Raw genomic sequence first — 20,292 nt, 5'->3', positions numbered from 1 at the left:
CTAGAAAGCCTGTCCTGATTGTGGCCTCCACCAGAACAATTTCTAAGATATAATCAGTGTGGAGAGTAGGTCTGTCTGGGGACATCAAATTATCCGAGCAGTTATGGGAGACTTCTACTTTCTTCTATAAGCTTGTCTTTATTTTCCTTATTTGCTGTTTTTCATCAGAACAGCCAATGTGTGTCATTACTTTTCTAGATTTCTGTGATTCTCCCTCGCCATCTCTCATCCCCCATCCAGACCCCTGTCCTCACGGTCTTCTCACAGGTTCCCAGCTAGGGGGCAGGCTGCGGTGCCTTGGACGACCCTCACTCCCAGGACGTCGGTTGCGCCATCCATCAGATGGGCGTACTCAGGCCTCCCGGACTTTCCTGGACCGAGCCGGCAGCGGGGAAGGGCGAGGAGGCGAAGGCGCCGCTCGGCGCCGGGACCCAGGTGGCGGGGCCAGTCCAGCCTCCAGGTGGCAGCCCGACCCGGGAATAGAGCCGCCTCTTTTATAGCCGGGCTCGCGTCACAGGGCTGGGCGGGGCCTCCGGCGCGGCTCCGAGAGGCTTCCCAGGGGCGGGGCTGGGCGGAGCGGGGCGGGGCCTGGGGCCAGTCGGTACCCGGGCACGGAGACGTGCCTGCGGGGGCGCGCGCGGCGGTCTGGGTGCGAATGGGGTGTGTGCGTCTCACGGTAGACGCCGGTGTGTCTGCGGTCCTTTCCCGCCGTCCCCACCGCGAGGGCCGCCCTCCCGCGCAGGGCCTGTCCTCCGTTCCCCACGGGCCAGGGCCAAGCTGGGCTCGGTGAGCGGCCCGCTTCCGGGGGATGGGGGGGCGGGGAAACTGAGGCATGGGCAGGCGAGGAGACGAGGGGGCTGGCGAGCCCGGGTGTCAGAGCCTAGTGTGAGACCTAGCAGATCGGAGCAGAGGGTGCTGTTGCTTGGGGCGGGGGGGTGGGGGGTGGGAGAGGTGGAAGTGGTGATGGGGAAGAGCTGGGGGCTCCCTTGTGTCTCTTTGACAGGGAGAAGCTGTTGTTCTGTTTCTAACTCAGACAGCACTGATGTCCATCCAGTCCCCTTCCCCACCCCTTTGGGGGGAAGGGGCAGAAGAGCCAGAAGTGGGGACTCAGGTGGGCAGGGGCTGTGCCATGGTCAGTATAGGACTGGGGCAGGCCAGGGGCTGCATACTCTTGAGAGCCCCAGCAAAGCCCTGTGCCCCATGCTTTCAGAAAACACGTTTCCCCTTGCCTACCCCAAGTACTTCTCAAGTTTCACCCAAGCACGAATTTATGGAGGACAGAACTTGGGGACTGTTAGCTGGGCCTCACCAACTCTTTGGCAGTTAACACTGACACAGATTGAGTCTCACACCTAGTACCCCATGAGCTTGGTCTCTCCCATCCTCCCAACAACCCACCAGGCCAGTATTACCTTTATTATCTCCATTCCACAGGTGAGGAAACTGAGGCACGGTTAAGTCACAGGTCCAGGTCAGAGCCAGGATATGAACTTGACCCCTCTAGCCCTTGGCCTGGCATTCTCCTACCATGTGGCACTGTTCCCAAGGCCACCGCACTTACTGGCCCCCTACCCAGTGCCTGAGGCTGCAATCCCTGCTCATGACCATCTTGGTGGCCTGAGGTGTGGCCACAGGTTGGACAAGGTATCCAGTGCCCTTTTAATTTGTACTACCGCCAACAGAACCCTCTTGGCTCTGCCATTCCCCAGCAATGGCCCCCACACAACATCCCTGATGGTGTGGGCCTCCTGCTCTGAAATATGAGTGACTCTCCCATGCCAGGCTAGCACTCTGGGTGTGATGAGGATGGTGCCTGCAGTCAAAGCTTTAGGGCAGGGATGATGATACAGAGAAGCAGAAAGCGAGGGACAGAGAGGCCAGGACAAGGACCAACTTTGGGCAGGGATCAAGGAGTGTGGGGAGACCCTATCCTGTCCCCCAGCTAGGTGGGCACCAGGGACAGAGGAAGGTTCAGGCCTTTTCCATGTGGCTTGCTGACTCCTGGACTTCCTGTGAAGGGGCCTGGGGGCCCCCAGGGTTCATGGCCTTTGGGTGGGATAGGAGCTGCACTGGTCAAGCCAGCCCTCCTCTGGACAAACCCTCCAGGGAGCCCACAGAGGAATAGCCCTGGGTACGTGCCAGGAGTAGGAGTCGGAGTCTGGACACTGTCCACCACTATCCATGATGGGCCCGCTTCCTTGGCTGCAAACCCAGAGGAGGAAGAAAAGAAAGTACCACTTCTGGGTGGTTGCTAGGGGCCCATCCCTGCTTGGGGATTTACACCCGGTGTCATGAGAGGCCATCAAGTCTCTTCAAGGCTGACAGCCTGTGACTCAGCAAAGTGACGGTACCTGTGCCCTGGCCAATGTGAGCTGAGGCTCACCAGGTGTCCACCCTGATTGAGGTTTCCCACACCTCATCTCACTAACCCTGACTCAGCCCCTGACATGGGCCTGTCATGAGCAGAGAGGTGTGGCTGCCTGCCTAAGGTCATACAGTTAGCAGGTGATACAGCCGGGGCTTGCTCCCAGGCCTCAGTAGACCCTTCCAAGGTGGGGAGCAGGCAGGCTCTGGGGGCACAGAGGCAAGCTTGTGTGGACTCTGCCCTGGCCTGCCCAGTGTGGCACTCAGGAACTGTTCACCGCACACAGTGGCTCCAGCTGAGCTTGGCCTGTTCTCCCTGGGGCCTCTGGTCGCAGGGCTTGTCTCTGGACGCAAGCCCACCTCCTGCATTCTTCCTCTGTCCTTGTCACACTGTGCCCACACAGCTACAGCCTCTCTGCCCGTCTTTAGGTGCATCACACTTCCCCTTGAAGTTTCCAGAAGAGAAAGATTGGCTGAGGCCAGTGTGTGCTCACAGCCTCTGAGATCATGTGTCTGCATAATCCTGAGGGCCCAGAAAGTACTTCCTGGTGTCTAATTTAAATCTTTCTGGCTCCCACAACATGCTACCAGCCCTGCTCTAAAGCCATGGTTCTCAACAAGGTGTGATTTTGCTTCCTTGCCCCCCCCCCCCCAGGACAGTGTCTGGAGACATTTTTATCTGTCACAACTTGAGGGAGTGCTATTGGCATCTAGTGGGTAGAGGGCAGGCGTGCTGCTAAACGTCTTGCAAGGCACAGGACAGTCCTCACATCAAGGAATTATTTGGCCCAAAGGCCAAGAGTGTTGAGATTGAGAACCGCTGATACAAAGCATGGGCTTTGGAGCAGGTCAGTCTTTCGTTTGAATCCTGCCCCTGGCATTCACTAGCTGTGTACCCCTGGGCAAGTGGCCTCGCCTCTCTTTGAGATGTGGTTTGCTCTTCAGCCAAAGTGGCACTAATAGTGGCCCTTACCTTGTGGGGTCTTGAGGCCTGAGTGGATTGACCACGTCCAATACTGGGCACAGGGCCTGGCACTGGGGAGGCTCCATCAGGGACAGCCATTATTCTTCCTTTTCATGTTCTAAGGTGAACCTCAGGGTGTGGGAGCAAAGGTCTGGTGGCTGGACCTGGAGATCCCAAAGGATCCAGCTTAGCACAAGGTGGGCCTATTGTTGATGCTGAGGGAGAGGATAAGTTGGCCACTGTGGACCTGGAGGAAGGAGCCAGAACAGAAACTTGATCCCAGGTGGGCAAAAGTCCCCGGAAGCTCACCTCGATCACCCTTCCCTCCAGCCCAACCCCAGGGAAGCCATGGGGTGGAGGGTGAGAGGACCAGGACACAAAACATTCTGATGAATACAGTCCCTTAGCTCAGGGAAGTGCTCTGGATTCACAGCTGGTATCAAGAAGAAGTGGTCTGTGAGTGAACACAACCAAGACAGGGAGAGACATGGGGTGGGTGGGAAATGGCATTTGGGCCTAGGACACAGCATGTGTGAAGGCTAAGACATAAGGCTTATTTCCCAAATGATATTCCATGTGGCCAGAGTGGTCCAGGTTGGTGGAAAGAGCTTACCCCAATGGGGCATCAGGATTAGGAACCTGGACATACACCAGTTTTCAAAACAGGTCCCCCTTCCCAGGTATAGGGTACAAGGGCCCTCTTTTTTCTCTATGGTGGAAAGAATCATAGTTTTACTCTTGCCAGCCCAGCACCCCCGCCCCCGCTCCCCCCCTCCCCCTCCCCCCCCCAAACAGAGTTTTGGGATCCACATCTCTGCCAGGGCTCTCCATCCCTGGAGGTCTCACTAGACTCTTCCTCCTCCCCATCCACCCACAGTCCTGTGACCCACCTGGTCTGGTCCGTTCTCCCCACCCATCTTCCACAACCCAGGGTCTTCTCACTTGCACAACAGGCAGCCCCTCGGCCCCCATCCATTCTCTCAGGAGCCCACTCGATTGGAACAGCGGCCACCACCTGCTCCTTGAGACCAAAGTCCTAGCCATGACCTCTCTCGGCCATGAGCCCCTTGATCAACTCAGGCCTCCTCAGGAGTTGCCCCCCATTTCCAACCATTAGGCTTTAGCTGGGAAGAGCTGTCTCTCCATCCCTTCTAGGTGATCTCACAGAAGGCCTGGGATCTGGAACCCTCTTCTTTGCCTCTGGAAAAATGAAATTTCTTCGGACTATGGCCCCATCAGCTTTTCCCTTTTTGAGCTTTTGGGGCAAGTTCATGGGATCCCTGGGTCCCTCTCCATACCCAGACTTTGGGCCCAGAGGGTACCCAGTGAATGAATGAGTGAATGAATGAGTGAGTGAATGAATGAGTTATGCCTGACAACCCAGTTTCAAGTATGGAAAGGAAGCTCAGGCGCCTACTAGGGGCGGTGGGGAGCTCTGGAAAGTGGGGGCAGGAGAGAAGACTGGGGGATCAAGGTAGGGGCTGCTCCTAGAATCGCTGGACCAACAGCGACGGACCAGCGAGAGCCTCCCACCCTGGAGTCTTCCCCGCTCCTCTCAGGGGCCCGGCCGGGACCAGGCGGCCTGGCGGCGGGCACCGGGCCCGGCCGCGTCCGCACTCCAGCCAACAGGAAGAGAGAGAGGGAGGCCGGGCGCGGCGGGCCAGCTGGCGGGTGGGGAGTCCCGGGCGTGGGCGCTGGGAGCTGGGGAAGCCCCGCCGGCGCCTCCCCGGCTTCGCTGAGCGAGAGGTGGCGAGAGCGCCCCCCTCCCGCGGGCCTCAGCGTCGCCCTCCGTAAAGTGGGGCCCCTTCTGAGGGGCTAGGGCGGGTGGGAGCCGAGGTGCGCCGGGGAGGGTAGAGAGCGACCCGCACCGGGAGCCGGAGGCCCGGACCCCCTTCCTCGCTGCGGCGGGGGCGGGGCCTTCGGGGGGGGCTGGCCCTGGTGAAGGCGGGCCCTGAGCGGGGGCGGGGCCGGGGCCGGCACCTGGGTGAGGTCGCGCCGCCCGGCCCCCTTGCACTTCCGTGTGCAGCGGCGCGAGAGAGGGAGGCGGCGGCACCGGGATCCCCGGAGCGACCCCCGGCATCCGCCCGCCGCGCTGAGGCCCGGACGGGACTCACCGGCCTACGGGCCCGTCCCGGTCGGGCCCGCAGCGACCCCCAGTCCGCGCGCGCGCCCGGGGACGGCGCCCGGAGCTGGACCCCAGCCGCCGCGACCCCTGGCGCCTGGCGGTGCGCGGGAGGTGAGTGAGGGCCGGGCCCCGACGTGGGATCCGGGCTACCCTTAGGGCGCGCCGCCCCTCCCTTCCCCCTCCCCGATCCGGTTCCCGTTTCCGAAACTGAGAAACTGAGCCACGGCCAGCGAAAGTCCCGTCGCGCTCCGAGACCCGCCGGTGCCTCCGTCCCCCGTCCGTCGGTCTGTCCCTCCGTTCAGCCGTAGGGGTCGAGGCCCTCTCGTCGGTCTGCTCCCGGCCCCTCCACCCGCGTGTGTGCCCTAGACCCTCGGAGCGTTCGCCCGTCCCTCGCGAATCCCCGGGGCCCTCGGTCGGTCCATCTGACCCCACCCCCTCTATGTTCCCGCGTCCGCGTCTTTCTAGTGCGGATCGGTCAGTCCGTAGCCCTCCGCGTGCCCCACCCCCACCGCACCTCCCGCCGCCCCCTGGATCCTGTCCTCCCGGAGCCGCGCCCCCGGCCCACGCTCGTCGCCCCCTGCCGGTCCCGCCGCCTCTCCTTTTCTACTGCGGACGGGAGGCCGGGCCCCCCGCCCGGCCTCGCCTCCCGCCCCCCGCCCCTGGGTCCCTGCCGGGCCCAGCCCGCGCGGCGCCTCCTCCTAGCTCTCTCTCTTCTTTCAGTCTGGGTGTCTCTCTCTGCCTTTCTCCATCTGTCTCCGGCCTGGGCGTGGCTCCAGTCTCCACCATACCCCCTCTTACCGCCCCGCCCTTACGCCCCTCTGAGTCCCCTCCCCTGGTGGCCCCTTCCAGGTCCCATCGGTCCTGGCCCCTCCGCAATCCAGACGCCACCCCCGCGTGGGGGCCCGGCCAGGTGAGGGGAGAGGGTGGAGGAGAGCCAGAGTGAAGGGGCAGGAGGTGGACACCGTCAGAACTGGCACACTTCTCTGACTGTCCCATTTGTCCTCGCCTGGGAGGGTAGAACCCCACTGAGCCCCTCCACTTCCACCTGGTCCAAAGGATTTGGTGGGGTGGGGGCGTCCCCTTCTCTGATTCCTACCCTGTATGGTTGGACTTGACTGCTTGTGCTGAGTCGCTTGTATCTGAGCACGTAGGTGTGTTATGTATCTGTGTCTCCATGTGTGTTCTTTGTCACTGTGTCTGTGGTCCTTTTCCACAGGGTGTGACTTGCCTGTGTGTGCGTGTGTATGTCTGCGTGTCCTGAGGCTTTGTGTGCCCTTTGCACCTTTGCATGTCTTGGTGTGTTCTTTGTCACCAGACTGCCCTCTGTGTGTTGGTATGTGTGTGTATCTTTGTGTGCCTGTGTGTCTCTGGTGTGTCTGGAGAGTCCTGTGTTGCACACTGGTTTGTGTCATGGTGACCCACTGGCCATATACATTTGAGCTGTTAATTTTGGGGAGCCAGTGGTGTTGGAGTGTCAGCCCACCATGCTCTTGTATGTGTCTGTATGAGTGTGGGTGTGAATGCACACTCACTTGTTCTTCCTCTCCCACTGCCACGGAGCTGCTGTGACCAGGCTGACCTGGTCACTGAGGGAGGGGGCGGGTCCCTTGAGTTTCCTTGTTCCTGCTGTGGACTGAGTTGGGGTGTGGTGGACAGGCCGGTAGAGGGCAGCTCTGTGTGTGTGTATGTGTGTGTGTGTGCGTGTGTGCGTGCGCACACCACGTGGAGGTGTTTGGACAGCTGTACCTGCGATAGGGTGGTGTAAGGGATCTGGTGTGTTCCGAAATGTGGCTGGGATGAGACTGGCAGGGGTGAGTGTGTGACTGGTGGGAGACTCACAGTCTGACTGTATGAAATTGCCCATCTGGGTCCTAGGGAGCCCCTGTGATTGTGGGGAACCGGGAGTGTGGTGCCTGCATCCCGGGGTGACACTGCTGGGGGGGACGGTGAGAGCCCCAGTGTGTGAGAGCATGTGGGAGGCTGTGAGGGTGTTGGTGCACGCGGCTCCGCAAGCCCAGCCCTAGTTCCTGGGGAGGCTGGGGAAGGCCCCCATCTCTCACTCCCCCAAGCTGAGGGATACCGCAGGGCAAGTCTTTGGGTTTGCAGTGTTGTGACCAAGACCCAGGGCTCTGGACCCAGGAAAGATGTGGGCTCAAATACTCGCTGTGCCTCTTATGGCCATGGGACTGGAGCTAGGCTTCTCTAAGGCTGCGTCTCCTTATCTGCAGAACAGAAAAAGTTGCTGTGAGGACTCAAGGTCCTATGTCAGTGGGCCTCTAGCACGGGCTTGGCCCACAGGCAGAGCTTAGCACATGCTAAGTCTCACTTGGTGACCACTCACTCCCGCCCCCAACTGTATGGTCCCCATTCTCTGTGGAGCTGGGCTAATAAAAGCCCAGATAGTCCCCAACCCAGTTTCCTGGCTGTGATGTGTCTGTTGCCCATCCCGTGCCCTTGACCAGACTGCTTGCAGGAGGGCAGATGGCTGGCAGAGACCCCGTGAGCCCTGTTCAGCCCACTTGACGCCTGCCCAGTCTCAGCAGCACTGATCAGGGAGATAGGGCTGGGGGGTGATTTGGAGCTTGGCTGCAGGCTACTGACACCGTTTAGCTGCCACAGCTAATTGGAGTTTAAATTAAAATTAGGAATAATGTACAGACAGGCCTGAGGGTGCCTCATTCCCCAGGGAGTGGTGATGGGGGTCTTCAGCTGGAGGAGGAGCTCCCATCTGGGGAGGGGAATCTTTTGTGGAGGCCTGGCCTGGCCTGCAGGAAAAGTGCTCAGGTCTTTCAGCCAGGAGACCCGGGATACCTTGCTGCCTTTGCCATTCCTTCCTTCTAGGATCTTTCTGAGCCTCAGTTTTTTCGGGTATATAACGGGCCCAATATTAATGGGAGAATCACCTGGACTAGGAGGTGCAAAACAAGGAATAAGAAAGTGTCCCTGTTCATTCGGTACTCCCAATGTGAGTCCAGCACAGGGCCTGTCAGGCCACGTCACTGGGGCCTCAGAACTACCTGGGGAGATATAGTCTCCTCATTTTGAAGATAAGACAAACAGAGGCTCAGAGAAATTGCCCTAGACCACAGAGCAGTGGCCTCCACTGCCACGAGGTCTCCTAAGTCACAGGGCGACCTCTTGCAGACAGAGATTAGGAAGAGCTTCTTGGTACATCTGTAGTCTGGAAATGCTCCGGGGGCTGAGACACAGTGATCCAACCCCTAGCATGGAGAGGACACATAGCCGGTGCCTTGGAAAAGTTGGGCCCAACACCCCATTTCACAGAAGAGAAAGCCGAGTCCAAAGAGGCCGAGGTCTCTGAGCCAGACTGGGCCAGCTGATGGGGAGAGCCTGTTTGGGCTCCCACCTCAGCTGCTGCTTCTCATTTCTGCAGGTCTGCCTGGAACTGGCCCAGGTGAGGGCTGCAGGCCTACCTCCGGTGGTGGCTGTGTGGCCTGCGGCAGGCTCCAGGACTGAGGGCAAGGGGGAGCCAGGAGCCCCAGGTAAGACCGGATCCTCCTGGACAGATGGACATATGGACAGTGTGCATGGGGCGGCCCTCCTCTTTGGGCTCCTCCCCTTCTGCTGGGGGTAGGGGCTGGGTTGGGCGGGGGGAGGGTCCTACAAAGTCCTCGGGCTGGGTGTGGGGCCTGGGTGCCCGGAGGAGGGCAGCACTTTGCCTGGCCTATGAGGGCTCCCTGCCTTGGAGCTCAGAGGCCTGGGCCTGCCAGCAGTTTGGGGTGAGGAGTGGTGCCACTTGGCTGGTTAGTTAGAAAGACGGTGGTGTATGTGCCAAGGGTTGAGGGGGGATACATCAGCTTTTCTGGGGCCCCTTGGCTTGGCCTCAGGCTGTCTTCATCATCATCACACAGGGGACCTGATGGTTGCCCTGAGCAAACTGAGAATGGAAAGAGGTTTCCTGCAGTCTTTTCCACACCCCAGTTCCCTCATTTCCCCAGCCTCTCTGGGGCAGAGGAGAGACTCAAAAATCCCCCTCCCCAACCCCCAGATTCTGGGTGAGTTGGAATACTAGGGAAGGCTGTACTCTCTCAGGCCCCTTATAAAACTAGAGATTCCTTCCTTTGGGGCCAGACTTGCCTCCTTCAGCCCCCACTGCAGTGAAAACAGTCCTGTGAGTTATCCATTGAGTGTCCAAAGTCCAGTGGACAAGATTCTGGGGGTGTGATGGCGTTGCTGAGGGCACCTGGAACCTAGGGAGTGACGGTGGGGAGGGATAGCCAAGGTGGTCTTTCCTCCAGGAGGCCTCCCTGATCAGCCCCCACTCCCCTCCCTACTGGCTGTTGGGCACCTACAGATTTGGGGAGGGGTGTGAATGGACCAGTGGGGGCTGGGCTCTCAGAGCTTAAGTCTGGGGGGAGGGGGAGCAGGAGGTCAGGGTCCTGGCTTCTGGGATGGGAGTGGGGGCTGAACAAGGGCAGGGTCATCACTGGGTCTGCTGTTTATTCAACTTACCATCAAACCTAGAGGGCAGGAGGTAACATGTCCTTGGCTGGCTGGGGGCCTCTGCTACCTGAGGTCAGGGGGCCACCCTCTCCCAGGACAGAGCCTCATTCCCTAAGAAGTTCAACCAGTTAGTCTTGGAGTCAGCCCACTTTCAAAGCTCAGACATCACTTACCTTGCCCGTGCAGACCTAGGTATGCTCACACAAGGACATAGAACTGAGCTGCATTCGGCGCCCATGCCCACAAAGCCTCGAGTGCCCACACACGCACCGCACATGCACACACACGTCCACAGCTTTTCACATGCACTCACCACAGGCACGCTCAAACACGCACACAGATGCTCACCCAGTCATCCTTGTACACTGAAGCCTGCCCACACACACCATACTGCCCATTCTGGGTCAGGAAGTGGGGGGTCCTAGGTCAGGGTCACAACCCAGCCTGCGTCTGGCACTGAGGGTGAGGTTCGAGGTGTGGCAGTGACCGCGGGTGCTCCAGGGGGCTGGGCCACACTGGGAGGCGGGCTCTGCCCAGGCATTCACCGGCCATCCTGCTCTCCCGGGCCAGACCCCAGGCTGACCAGGACTCGGTGTGGGGGAGTTGGGGATGAGGGGGAGGGACCATGTGAGCTGTGCCGACACTGTGGCGCCGCCGCAGAGGAGGAAGTGGGCTGCCTGTGGTCATGGGGCCAAGGTGCTCGCAGGTGGATGGGGGTCCAGTCAGCCCCTCTGTCCCCCGTAGCATCCATGCCTGGCGGAAGTGGAGTTGCTGGGCTCTGGCAACCGGGAGGCAAGCAGGATGCTTCTCCCAGAGTGGTGTGTGCATTTTCCAAGGCCTGGGCCCAGGGAGAGGCCTGTCCATCCGAGGTGTTTCCGGAGGCTCACTTCCCCTGCGCTGCCCAGGAAGTGGTTTCAGAGTGGGACTGACCAGCCCTCTGTCTGTGGCCTGCCCCGCCCTGGCCTTGCCTGTGAGGGGAGCAGCGCCTGGCCAGTGGGTTAGGCCGACTGACCAGGCTTCCCACTGCCAGGGCTGACTAGGCCTTGCCGGAGGCCCAAGGAGAAGGCTCGGGGGCTGAGGCCATGACCTCCCCTGTAGCCCCCAGAACCCCAGCTCCGCCTTCCCTCCGAGCTCTACCCTGAGGCTCAGAGCACTGACTCTGGCAGGCGCAGCCGCCTTGTGTGAATTGGCATCCGCTGGGTTGCGTCTCTGGCATCAGGCAGCCCCGAGCAGCCATATGAATGAACCTGGGCAAGTGGCTTTGGGGCCTGGTGCCTCATTTTTCTTCTCTGACAGATGAGACAACGATAGCATCCATCTTCATGGGCTGGTGCCGGAAACTACAGATAATGTATGCAAAGCAGCTAGCTTCGTGCCTGGCACTTTATTAGTGTTTAAAGAGTAGAAACTGTAGTTATGTAAAGCACTTAGCACTCGGTTTGTGGTAACTATCCCCAAAAACAGCAAGTGGTCTTGATTATGGGGTTATTACTGTCTGAAGACCTGGACACCTGCCCAGTGTCACAGGGCCAGGTGGCCGCACAGCCCGGCTAAGAAGCCAGGTCTCAGGCTCCTTCATTCCCCCTTGCCTCCGCCTCCGAGGGGCAGTCCTGCAGGGCGGGGAGTGTTCTATCCATGTCCTCTGAGGAGAGGAGCTCCGGGGTGGAGCAGCTGTGCCCACTCAGCAGCCCAGCCCCCTCGCTCCCTTTCAAAGGGAGAAAAATAGATCTCATGACAAATGGATGCAGGGAAGAGAAAGGCAGCTGCCTGCTGCCCCCTCAGGCCTCCCCTGGGCCCCTTCCCCCACCATGGTCCCCCGCAGGACGCTGGGCTTGGAGAAGCTGAGGCTGGCGGTGAGGGGTGGATGGTGAGCCCTCCTGCCAGCCTGCCTACCCTTCGGACCCCTGGAGTCCGCCTGTGAACTGGGAAGGGGGTGGATATCCGGGGCTAGAAATTCCCCCTGCACACATATCCCTACATACATCCTTGACACCTGGCAGCTGGTGGCAGGGACCTGCCTTCCTGGGGACATGCAGAGGGTCAGCCCAGGGAGGGGGAGGCCCTTTGCTATCCAGGGCCAAGAGGCTGGGGGCCTCCGGTGTTGGTGTGATAATGATGGTGGTAGAGTAGGTAAGGGCCAGGAGACTGGAGGGAGGGAGAGGGGCAGGGGCCTGGGCTAGAAGTGTGAGTGAGGGCGTGCTGGAGATTGAGGAGCAAGACCTCTGCAGGCATCAGACAGACCTGGGTTCGAATTCTCACTTGATATTTACTGGCTGTGTACCCTTGAGCCAGCGACTGGACTGTTTTGAGCCTCTGTGGCCTCATCTATGCAATGGGCATATCAGGGAGTTTCCATTTGAGACCCGAATGATAAGGAGCCAGGCTGTGTTTCAGGGGAGGGGGCAGGAAGACGGAACAGCAAGTGCAGAGCCTCCTAAGCAGGAAGGAACCCGGCTGCTCAGGGAACTGAAAGGGGTCACTGTGGCTGGGGCAGAGGAGTGAGGGGAGGGCAGTGGCCAAGGAGGTCAGGGAGGTAATGGGAGCAGCTTGGGTGGGTCAGCCCCAGGAGAGGCGTCTGGGCTTACTGGAAAGGGAGTGACAAGATCTGCTTTAGTCCTTGGGGCAGAGGGGCTGTGGGGCCAGATCAGAGGAAGGAAAGCAGGTGGGTGCAGATCCTGGGGAGGGTGATGGGGATAGGATGGGGGCAGTGGTGGAGAGAAGAGAAGAGACAACTTCAGGACAGAACTGAGAGTGGTACCCCGTGGGGAGGAAGCGTCCTACCCTCCCCACACCTCCACAGCGTCTGGCCCCGCTAGGAGATGAGGTGGCATTTGCTTGGGGAACACCAGGAGGCCTGCTTCACATGTGTTTGAGTGGCTCTAGAGCCTGATGAGGCTGGGGAGGCAGGGGGGGCCCACAGGCAGGCCTGGAGTTGGGGGGCCTGGGCCGAAAGCGGAGACCCGAGAGTCAAGAGGTATCAGGCAAGCCTGGGCTGGGGAGGACGGGGTTCGGTGGGTGTTTGGTAGGGAAGTTTGAGAGGCCCTGGACACAGGGCTGGGATGGTTGTCCCTCGAAGGTCCCTGCCAAGGTGTCCAGGAGGGCAGGCTTGTGGTGGCTGAGCCACTGTTTTCACAACAGCGCCGGAAGCTTTGGGTCATGTCACCGGCTTGTTGGGTAAACAGGCACAGCAGAGCGGCTGGATCAGCTGTCTGCTTGATGTGGGGCCAGGGCGGGGGGTGGGGGGAGATAAGAGGATTGCAGGAGTACTGGGGCTGGAGAAAGCTTTGGGTTCTCCATTGTTAAGACAGGGAGACTGAGGCCCTGAGAGAGACGGCAGCCAGCCCAGGGCCGGCCGGGGGTCTCGAGCTGCCTTTGCCCAGCCCGGTCTCTTCCCAGAGCAGCATTCCAGAGCAGGGCACTGCAGGGTGGGAGGCTTGAGAGAGCCCCTTTACCCACTGATCCAAGGAAGTTTGGGGGTACCTGTGGTGACAGGATGACTGGAAATGGGCAGTGGGGCAGGTGGGGAGAGGGCCAGTTAAGAGGATGGCGGTGGCGATAAGGATGACGGTCTTGCACTCAGCCCAGCCTCCTAGGCAGGGCAAGATCATTCCCTTTTACAGCCGAGGACGCCAGAGCACCTTGGCCAAGCTCGCAGGGCACCGAAGGCAGATCGGGTCTGAACTAGACCTGTCCAGCCCACACCCAGACCCCCACTCCTAGGTTCCCGTGTTCACTGCCTGCCGTGGGATGGCACACCCTGGCAGTGCCTCTCTCCCAGCTTCTCCCCGTCCCTAGAGTGGGGAGGTGTGATCTGGGTCCTGCTCACCTTGTGGGGATGGGCGGCAAAAGCCTTCGGTGGCCATCTCACTTTTCCCAAGCAAAGATTGTCAACCATGGGGACAACCACGGGTACAGAGGGACAGGGTGGAGGAGCAGACTTGGGGCTGCCCTCTGTGGAGGCTGGCGGAGAAGCCATTCCCATGCCCAAGCACACACCTTTGCCCTCACCCCACAGGAGGCAGGTGGCCAGTTCCAGGTTTAGAACTGGAGGGTCCCGCGCTGCCTCCCCCTGGGGCTGCCCCATCGGCTTTGTGGTTTTGGGTGAATTGCTCCATCTCTCTTTGTTACGTTCTGCCCAGTGAGTCTGGAGCTCAATGGAGGTCATGTGTGGGGTGCCTGGCATGGCTGTCCTACCCGAAACAGGTGTACGCCCTCCCCTTCTCCGGCGTACCAGGCCTGTGACCGCCACTTTTGACCCCTAGCCTTGTCCTTGGCCTCCGCGGTCCCCTCAGACAGGTGGGTGGGGAGGCCTGGCCAGCTATGTGCCTGACTGGCCCACTCCTTCCCGTGTGCACTTTGGACTTTGCTCTGGGCCAGGAAGGACTCTCTCTGCCTCCCTCAGCGGGGACACCCAGCCGGCCCGACACGGGCTGCCCTTCCCTCCTTAGCCATTACCCCCAAGGGCTGTGCTAGAAAAAGCTCCATCTGGACCTCCCTGGTACCAGCGCCTAGTCAGATGCGTGTGGGTCCTTCCAGGCTCGTGTGCTTGTGCCCGCGTCGGCCTGGAGCATCTCTGCCCGTGTGTACCTTGTGCTCGTGGTGTGCCATGTGCAGCTGGAGCTCCCTGTGGTGGGGAATGCGTGAGGGTGTCAGAGTCCTGGGTGGCCTGCGTGGGCCTGAATGTCTGTCAACGTGGGGGGGGGGGGCAGTGTTTTTTAATGTGTGTCACTGAGTCATCGTGCCTGTGGTTACGACCGTGCGCGCGCGTCCAGCTGCGAGCAGGGTTCCCCATGTGTGACTGTGTTTGGGCTGGTGGGTATGCCCGTGTGTGCACACATGTGTGTTATTCTGGGAGAGGCCCCCATGTACCCCCCACCCCAGCTTCTCACAGAGGCCCCCTTGTCCTCAGTCCTACCACGAAGGGGCCTTCGTTCCTCCCTCGGGGGTACCTGGAGCCCTCCCTGTGGCTGACCCCGGGGCTTCCCCAGTCCTAGGACTAGCTGAGTGACTCAAGGCCTGGGCCTGGTGTGGACTCTGCCCCCAAGAGGGCCTGTCCTCCCTGCGCCCCCTACCGCGTGCTGGCAGGAGTGAGTGTGAGCCCGTGACAGCTGGTCCCAAGTCCTGCCCTCGGACTCTTCCAGCCCCTCAGGCCAGGTGGGCCAGCTGCACCCCTGCATGCCTGTCAGATTGAAGCCCATCCTGATCCCCACTGCACCCCAGCTCCTCTCGCTCCCTGCCTTGTACTTACTGCCTGAGCAGCACTCACATCACTCTCTAGGTACACGTTTATGTGACTGTCCCCCACCGAGCTGTGAGTCCCATGGCCCCGTGCATCTTGTCACTGGTGCCTGCCGGCGGGGCCTTCGGAACTTACGGCCCCCCAGCCCATCGTGTGCGGAGTTATGTCGCCATCAGTGCGTGTTTTCCTCGGAAGAGGGCCCGAGTCCTTCACTGGTTCTCAGGGTGTCGCCCCCCCTCTTGTGAGTGCAAAGGCTTCATTCGCGCTGCCCAGGCCTCACCTGTGATTCCCACTGTATCCCAGTGGGCTGGGCCAGCCCAGCAATAGGATTTTTGAATGTCTCCTCAGGGCATTCAGATGTGTGGCCAGGGCTGAGAAGCCTGAGCAGGGGACAGAGACCGTGCCCAGAGAACAGACCCGGGTCCTCAGCATGAGCTTCCCAGCAACTGCACAGGGTACCTGGCGGGGGGGGGGTACATGAGGTGGGGGAGCAGTCGGCTTCCTGGAGGAGGGAGGAACGATTCCCCAGGGATGGCCTTTAGAACTGTCTGGAAGGATATATAGGAATTATGGAGAACATGCTGGCTGAGGGAATAGCATATGCAAAAAGAGGGGGCTTGAAAGAGACTGGAGTTCACAGAGCAGCCAGAGGTGAGGTCTGAGGTGGAGAGCAGGCCAGGGCCAGACTGAGGTCTGGGCTTTCTCCAAGGGCAGTGGGAGCCCTGGAGATTCCATGGGTTGGGGAGGGACCAGGAGTGGTAGCAACTGGGAGGGGTCACTGGGGAAAAGGAGGAGAGTTCACTGCAGTGGGTTGGTCTGTGTGGTATGAGGGCGGGGGCAAGAAGGAGCACCGCGAGGGGATGAGGGGCTAGTCCTGGGGAGGAGCAGGTGTCGGGAGCATCCCCTGCTCTGGGACTTGGCCATGACCTGAGACCGTAGTTGGGCCTCCTCCCAGGACAGGGCTGGGCATATGGAGGCTGGGGCACAGGCCCCAGTGGAAGGGCATTAGAAGGGCCTTGCTAGCCCTTCCCCTCCCCCACCTCCTGCTCTTCTTGCTGAGCCCATTTCCTGGGTTGTGAAACCCCTGTGGCCTCCTTGACTTGCTTCTGTCTGGGAAGGCCATCTGGGGAGGCCAGCCTCCCTGTCAAGCCAGGCCCCCTTGCCCTGTTGCAGCTCTGCCTGAGCCAGCCCGGCTCCCTCCTACTGATCACACTTCCTCTCGCTCTCCTTCCCTCCCACTCTCTGGGCCTCATGTGTCCACCCTCCTTCATTCATCCTTCAAGGCCCATGTGGGCTGGACGTTGAACTCCCCCCTGGTGATGCTGCCCTCACCAGCCAGCCTTGACAGGCAGCAGGTGGTGCCTTCCACGGGCAGGCGGCAAGGGCTGGCCCCAAGGTTGGGCAGGTATGTGTGAGGAAAGGTTGCATGGGAGGGGTGCATCTTCCACCCCCAAGGGTCTGTTCACGGAAGAGCAGACCCAGCAGGTGCCTCAGCTTTGCTGGCTGGCTTGCTTTGCTTGACCTCAGCCTGCGCCAGCAGACTTTCTAAGAGAGCCTCCCTCCACATTTGCACACACTCCCCGAGAGCCTGGCCAGGTCTGTCTTCTCAGGGCCCCACTTTGCTCCTCTGTCCCACCCTGTGGCCTGTGAGGCAGAATCCCATGCCAGGGAAGGGCTGGGGTCAAGGGGACCAGGTTGGATCTGGGGGCCTGGGGACTCTCACCGAAGGACCTTGCCCTTGGTTTCCACGTCCCTACGAAGAGGAGATGTGCATGTTAGTCTCTAAAGGCCCATCTCTTGGATACATTTTGACTTGTTGGGTTTTATTTTTCACCATTTATAAAACTATTATCAAACAAGTTACACGTGATTGCTGTAGAAAAATTGGGAAATACATTTCTGTTCCTGATGGCACCCCTCAGGCCACGTCTCCCACCCCACCCCCTTTGCTGGAACACACTCACGTGCATATATGTGGAGACGTGCAACATGCACACTTGTCCTCTGCGCCCTGGGAGCTCCAACCATCAGGGTCACTCTGGCCACCTCAAGGTTGGCCGTGTCCAACTTGCCCTGAGCTGGCCGGGAACAGGTTTCCATTGCCCTGGAGGAGGCGACCTGCCTGCTCTGGTCTGGCCCAGCACTACCTTTCCTTACCTCTGGGTGGCTCGTCAAGGGCGGGGAGGGGCGGGTGGGGGCAGAGTCTGTGGGCCCTCATGCCCTGGGACTGGAATCTAGAACAGCCAAGCCTTCCCCAGGTTTTAAGCAGTAGAGGCTGGCCCAGGGGGCCGGGACAGGAGGGAAGGGAGCAGTTCAGGGGTTAGTATCATCCTCGTACAGAGAAGGAGGAGGTCCTCAAGGTCAGGCCTAGGACCAGCCCACAGGGGTTGGGTGAACAGACTCTTCGTTGAGCACCAGGAGACCAGTGCCCTTACCCCTCTCCGTGGTTCCTCTGTCCTGTGTTTGTGTGTGTTGCTCCTGGCATGTCTCTCTGTCTCTACTTTTGCTCCCTCTTTCCCTTCATCAGTTCTTCCTGGCATGGCATACTGGAAAGAACATTGGCTGCAACATCAGGCAGGCCTGGATTCCAATCCTTCTACCACTTCCTGGCTGTGTGACCTTGGGCAAGTCACTTAGCCTCTCTGCACCTGTTTACTCATCAGTAAAATACCCACTTCCAGAACCAGCACGGGATGGAGTGAGCTAATGCCGTGATGAGGTTAATCTGGTATGTGTTGGCCTCAGGGAAGGATGATCCTTCTTGTAAGTGGGGGTGCTGAGACTCACCCCCAGATCCTCTGACTCTGGCTGGTCCTCCCTGCTTCGTAGAGCTGCCTCTGGAGAAGCAGAACGGTAGAGATCCAGAGCCCACTGATGGCTGGGAAAGGGCTGGCTGGCCTCAGCTGGTCCCCATGGAGGCCCGTGGGAGGTATGCCCTTGCCCCCTCCATGGCCCTGCAGAACAGCATGAGGCTGAGCCAGTGGCCTCCCTTTGGGGCCTGTGGGCCTGGGCCTATTTGCATGGGGGCTATAAATAATCGGCGCATCTTGCTTTTGTGCCGTTTCTTCACTCCCTGGTTTCCCCATCAGTGTTCAGACTCTGCGAGGTAGATGGGCAACGCAGGCTCCGCTGTGAAGGGGGGGCACTCGGTGCGCAGGGCCCGAGACCTCTCCCAGGGTCACGTGGTGATGGAAGAAGACGCCGGCGCGCGGTGTCTCTCTCCCTCCTGGGGTCTGGGCAGGGCAGTTGGGCAGAGGTTTAGTCTAGGAAGTTGGGGCTGGGTGACCTAACCCAAGGGTCACTGCCAAGTAGCCCCAGGGCAGCCCACGGAACACCTGGGTCCCCCTCCTCATGGCACTGTGGCCTGGCTGTACGGGTTTGGGGCCAGAGTTGGGGCTTGCCGTGGTTGTGGTTTCCTTCCAGTGGCTTCTAACTGAGTAGCAGCTGCTCTGCTCACCGAGAGCTGGAGGGCAGGTCTGACTGGCAGCCTGCGGGGCTGGGCTGTGCCTCCCATTCCCGGGGCTTCTCTGATTCCGTCTCCTCCATGCAGCCCCGGGGCGGTCCTCACAGACAGCTCTTGCTGGGCGACCTAGAGGTGGGAGGGGTCATGGAGTCCGAGGACCACCTGGACTGGGCCCCAGGGGGAGGCCTTGGGGAGGCAGCTTGACCACTTGGCCAAAATGACCAGGTCGTTTTGCCGCCTGGGCTACCCTGACCCCCTCTCTCCCAGGAGCTCAGGTCCCCTGCACATGACTATGGCTCCTTTTTCCCTGCCTGCCCCCTCAGCCCTCATCCTCTGAGACATTCAGAGAGCCCATTAGTGCTCCACCCGGGTCTCAAGATTATCCTGTTGGGAAGCACGAGGCCCAGCCATGTCTGCTGGGGTCAGGCCCTGGGATTGTGGATGCAAACTTGTGGCAGGTATGTGTTGTGCAATGGCCCTGCTGATCATTCTGGAACCCCCAGGGAGAACTCCGCACCTTGGAACCCCAGGCCCAGCAGGGTGGCAGGAGGGGCACGGTGTCCTTTTTGGCCTGAGAGTTTGGGACACTCACCCGGACTCCTACACCCAGCAGCCAGGCCCGTGCAGCTTGCCCTTGTCTTCCACGTTAGCTCAGTGCCCCCACGTGCCACTCACACGTCCTCGCAGGCCCACGCCCGCACACCTTCCTACACACCATCTCACGCACTCCACGTGCTCGAGCCCAGGGAGGAGCTAGCAGCCGCCCACAGCCCGCTGCTCCCCGCTGCCGACCAAGAGGTCATGTAGCTGGCTTGGCTGGTCTTAGGCTGAAGGCTTTGGGACCTGGGCTCCCATGTAAGCTTACACACCCCCTGTCGCTCCCGCTGAGGCGGAGCCAGGCCTGGACGCGGTGGGGTCTGCCTCGCCCGGCCCCTCCCCTCTCCTCTGGCTGCTGGCCGCGGAGGGCTGGTGGGGCCCCTGGGCTGGGCTGCAGGCTGAGGTCAGGGTTTCCTGTGAGCTCATCTAGGCAGGGAACAGCAGAGCCCGCTGTTCCTCCGGCTGCCTGTGGAGGAGCTGGGGGAGCCATCCCAGGGGCTGGGGGGCTGCTGCGTGGGCACATGTGTGTGTGGGGGGCTGGGGGTGCGTGTGTGAGACCACCGCCGTGCTGGCTTCTGCTCGGGAAGGAGTGAGCACACACCCGTGTGCGTGTGCGTGTGCGTTCATCCAACCACACTTACAGAGCGTCCTCGTGTGTGCACCCGTGGGCTTGCTCGTGTGACCATCCTCTGGGAAGGACAACCCAGAAGACCCTCAGGGTCGCCTCTAGTGAGCCTTGATCTGAGGAACAGCGGGGAATAGGGGAACATGGGGCTGACCTGTGCAGTCTAAAAAACAAAGTCAGTGTAAGTTCAACTTTAAAATAGTTTTGTGTTTGGAAAAAATTAGTTTGAGAGTGCAGGCAATCTCTGTAGGTGAGAGGCACCTGTCCCCAAGGGGCTCAGGTTCAGAAGGTAAGTGATGTGGCTGGGCCCTTTCACTGCCCTGCTCCCTGAATAGAGTGGGTGCTTTGTTTTTTTGTTTGTTTGTTTTTGTTTTTTGTTTTTTTAAGATTTTATTTATTTGACAGAGAGAGACACAGCGAGAGAGGGAACACAAACAGGGGGAGTGGGAGA

The 20,292-nt window shown here is 60.2% G+C and overlaps 1 protein-coding gene across 4 annotated transcripts in view; it reads left to right on the top strand.

The window, feature by feature from the left end:
* Nucleotides 1-5,301: 5,301 nt before the first annotated feature.
* The window catches only part of PRKCD (protein kinase C delta), a 28,236-nt gene continuing 13,245 nt past the window's right edge, over nt 5,302-20,292 (top strand). The window contains exons 1-2 of one of the 4 annotated variants that reach the window (XM_064595176.1): nt 5,302-5,564; nt 8,848-8,956. The gene's annotated coding sequence lies outside the window, so the exon portion shown is untranslated. The remainder of the gene's footprint in view (nt 5,565-8,847; nt 8,957-20,292) is intronic. The other 3 variants (XM_045862179.3, XM_045862178.3, XM_064595167.1) reach the window with 3 other exon arrangements.

The sequence above is a fragment of the Mirounga angustirostris genome, unplaced genomic scaffold (genome assembly GCF_029215605.1).
Source record: "Mirounga angustirostris isolate CCGP_5_RB_7025 unplaced genomic scaffold, mMirAng1.0.hap1 SCAF_1, whole genome shotgun sequence".
Lineage (NCBI taxonomy): Eukaryota > Metazoa > Chordata > Mammalia > Carnivora > Phocidae > Mirounga > Mirounga angustirostris.
This window is presented reverse-complemented; position numbering and strand designations above follow the sequence as displayed.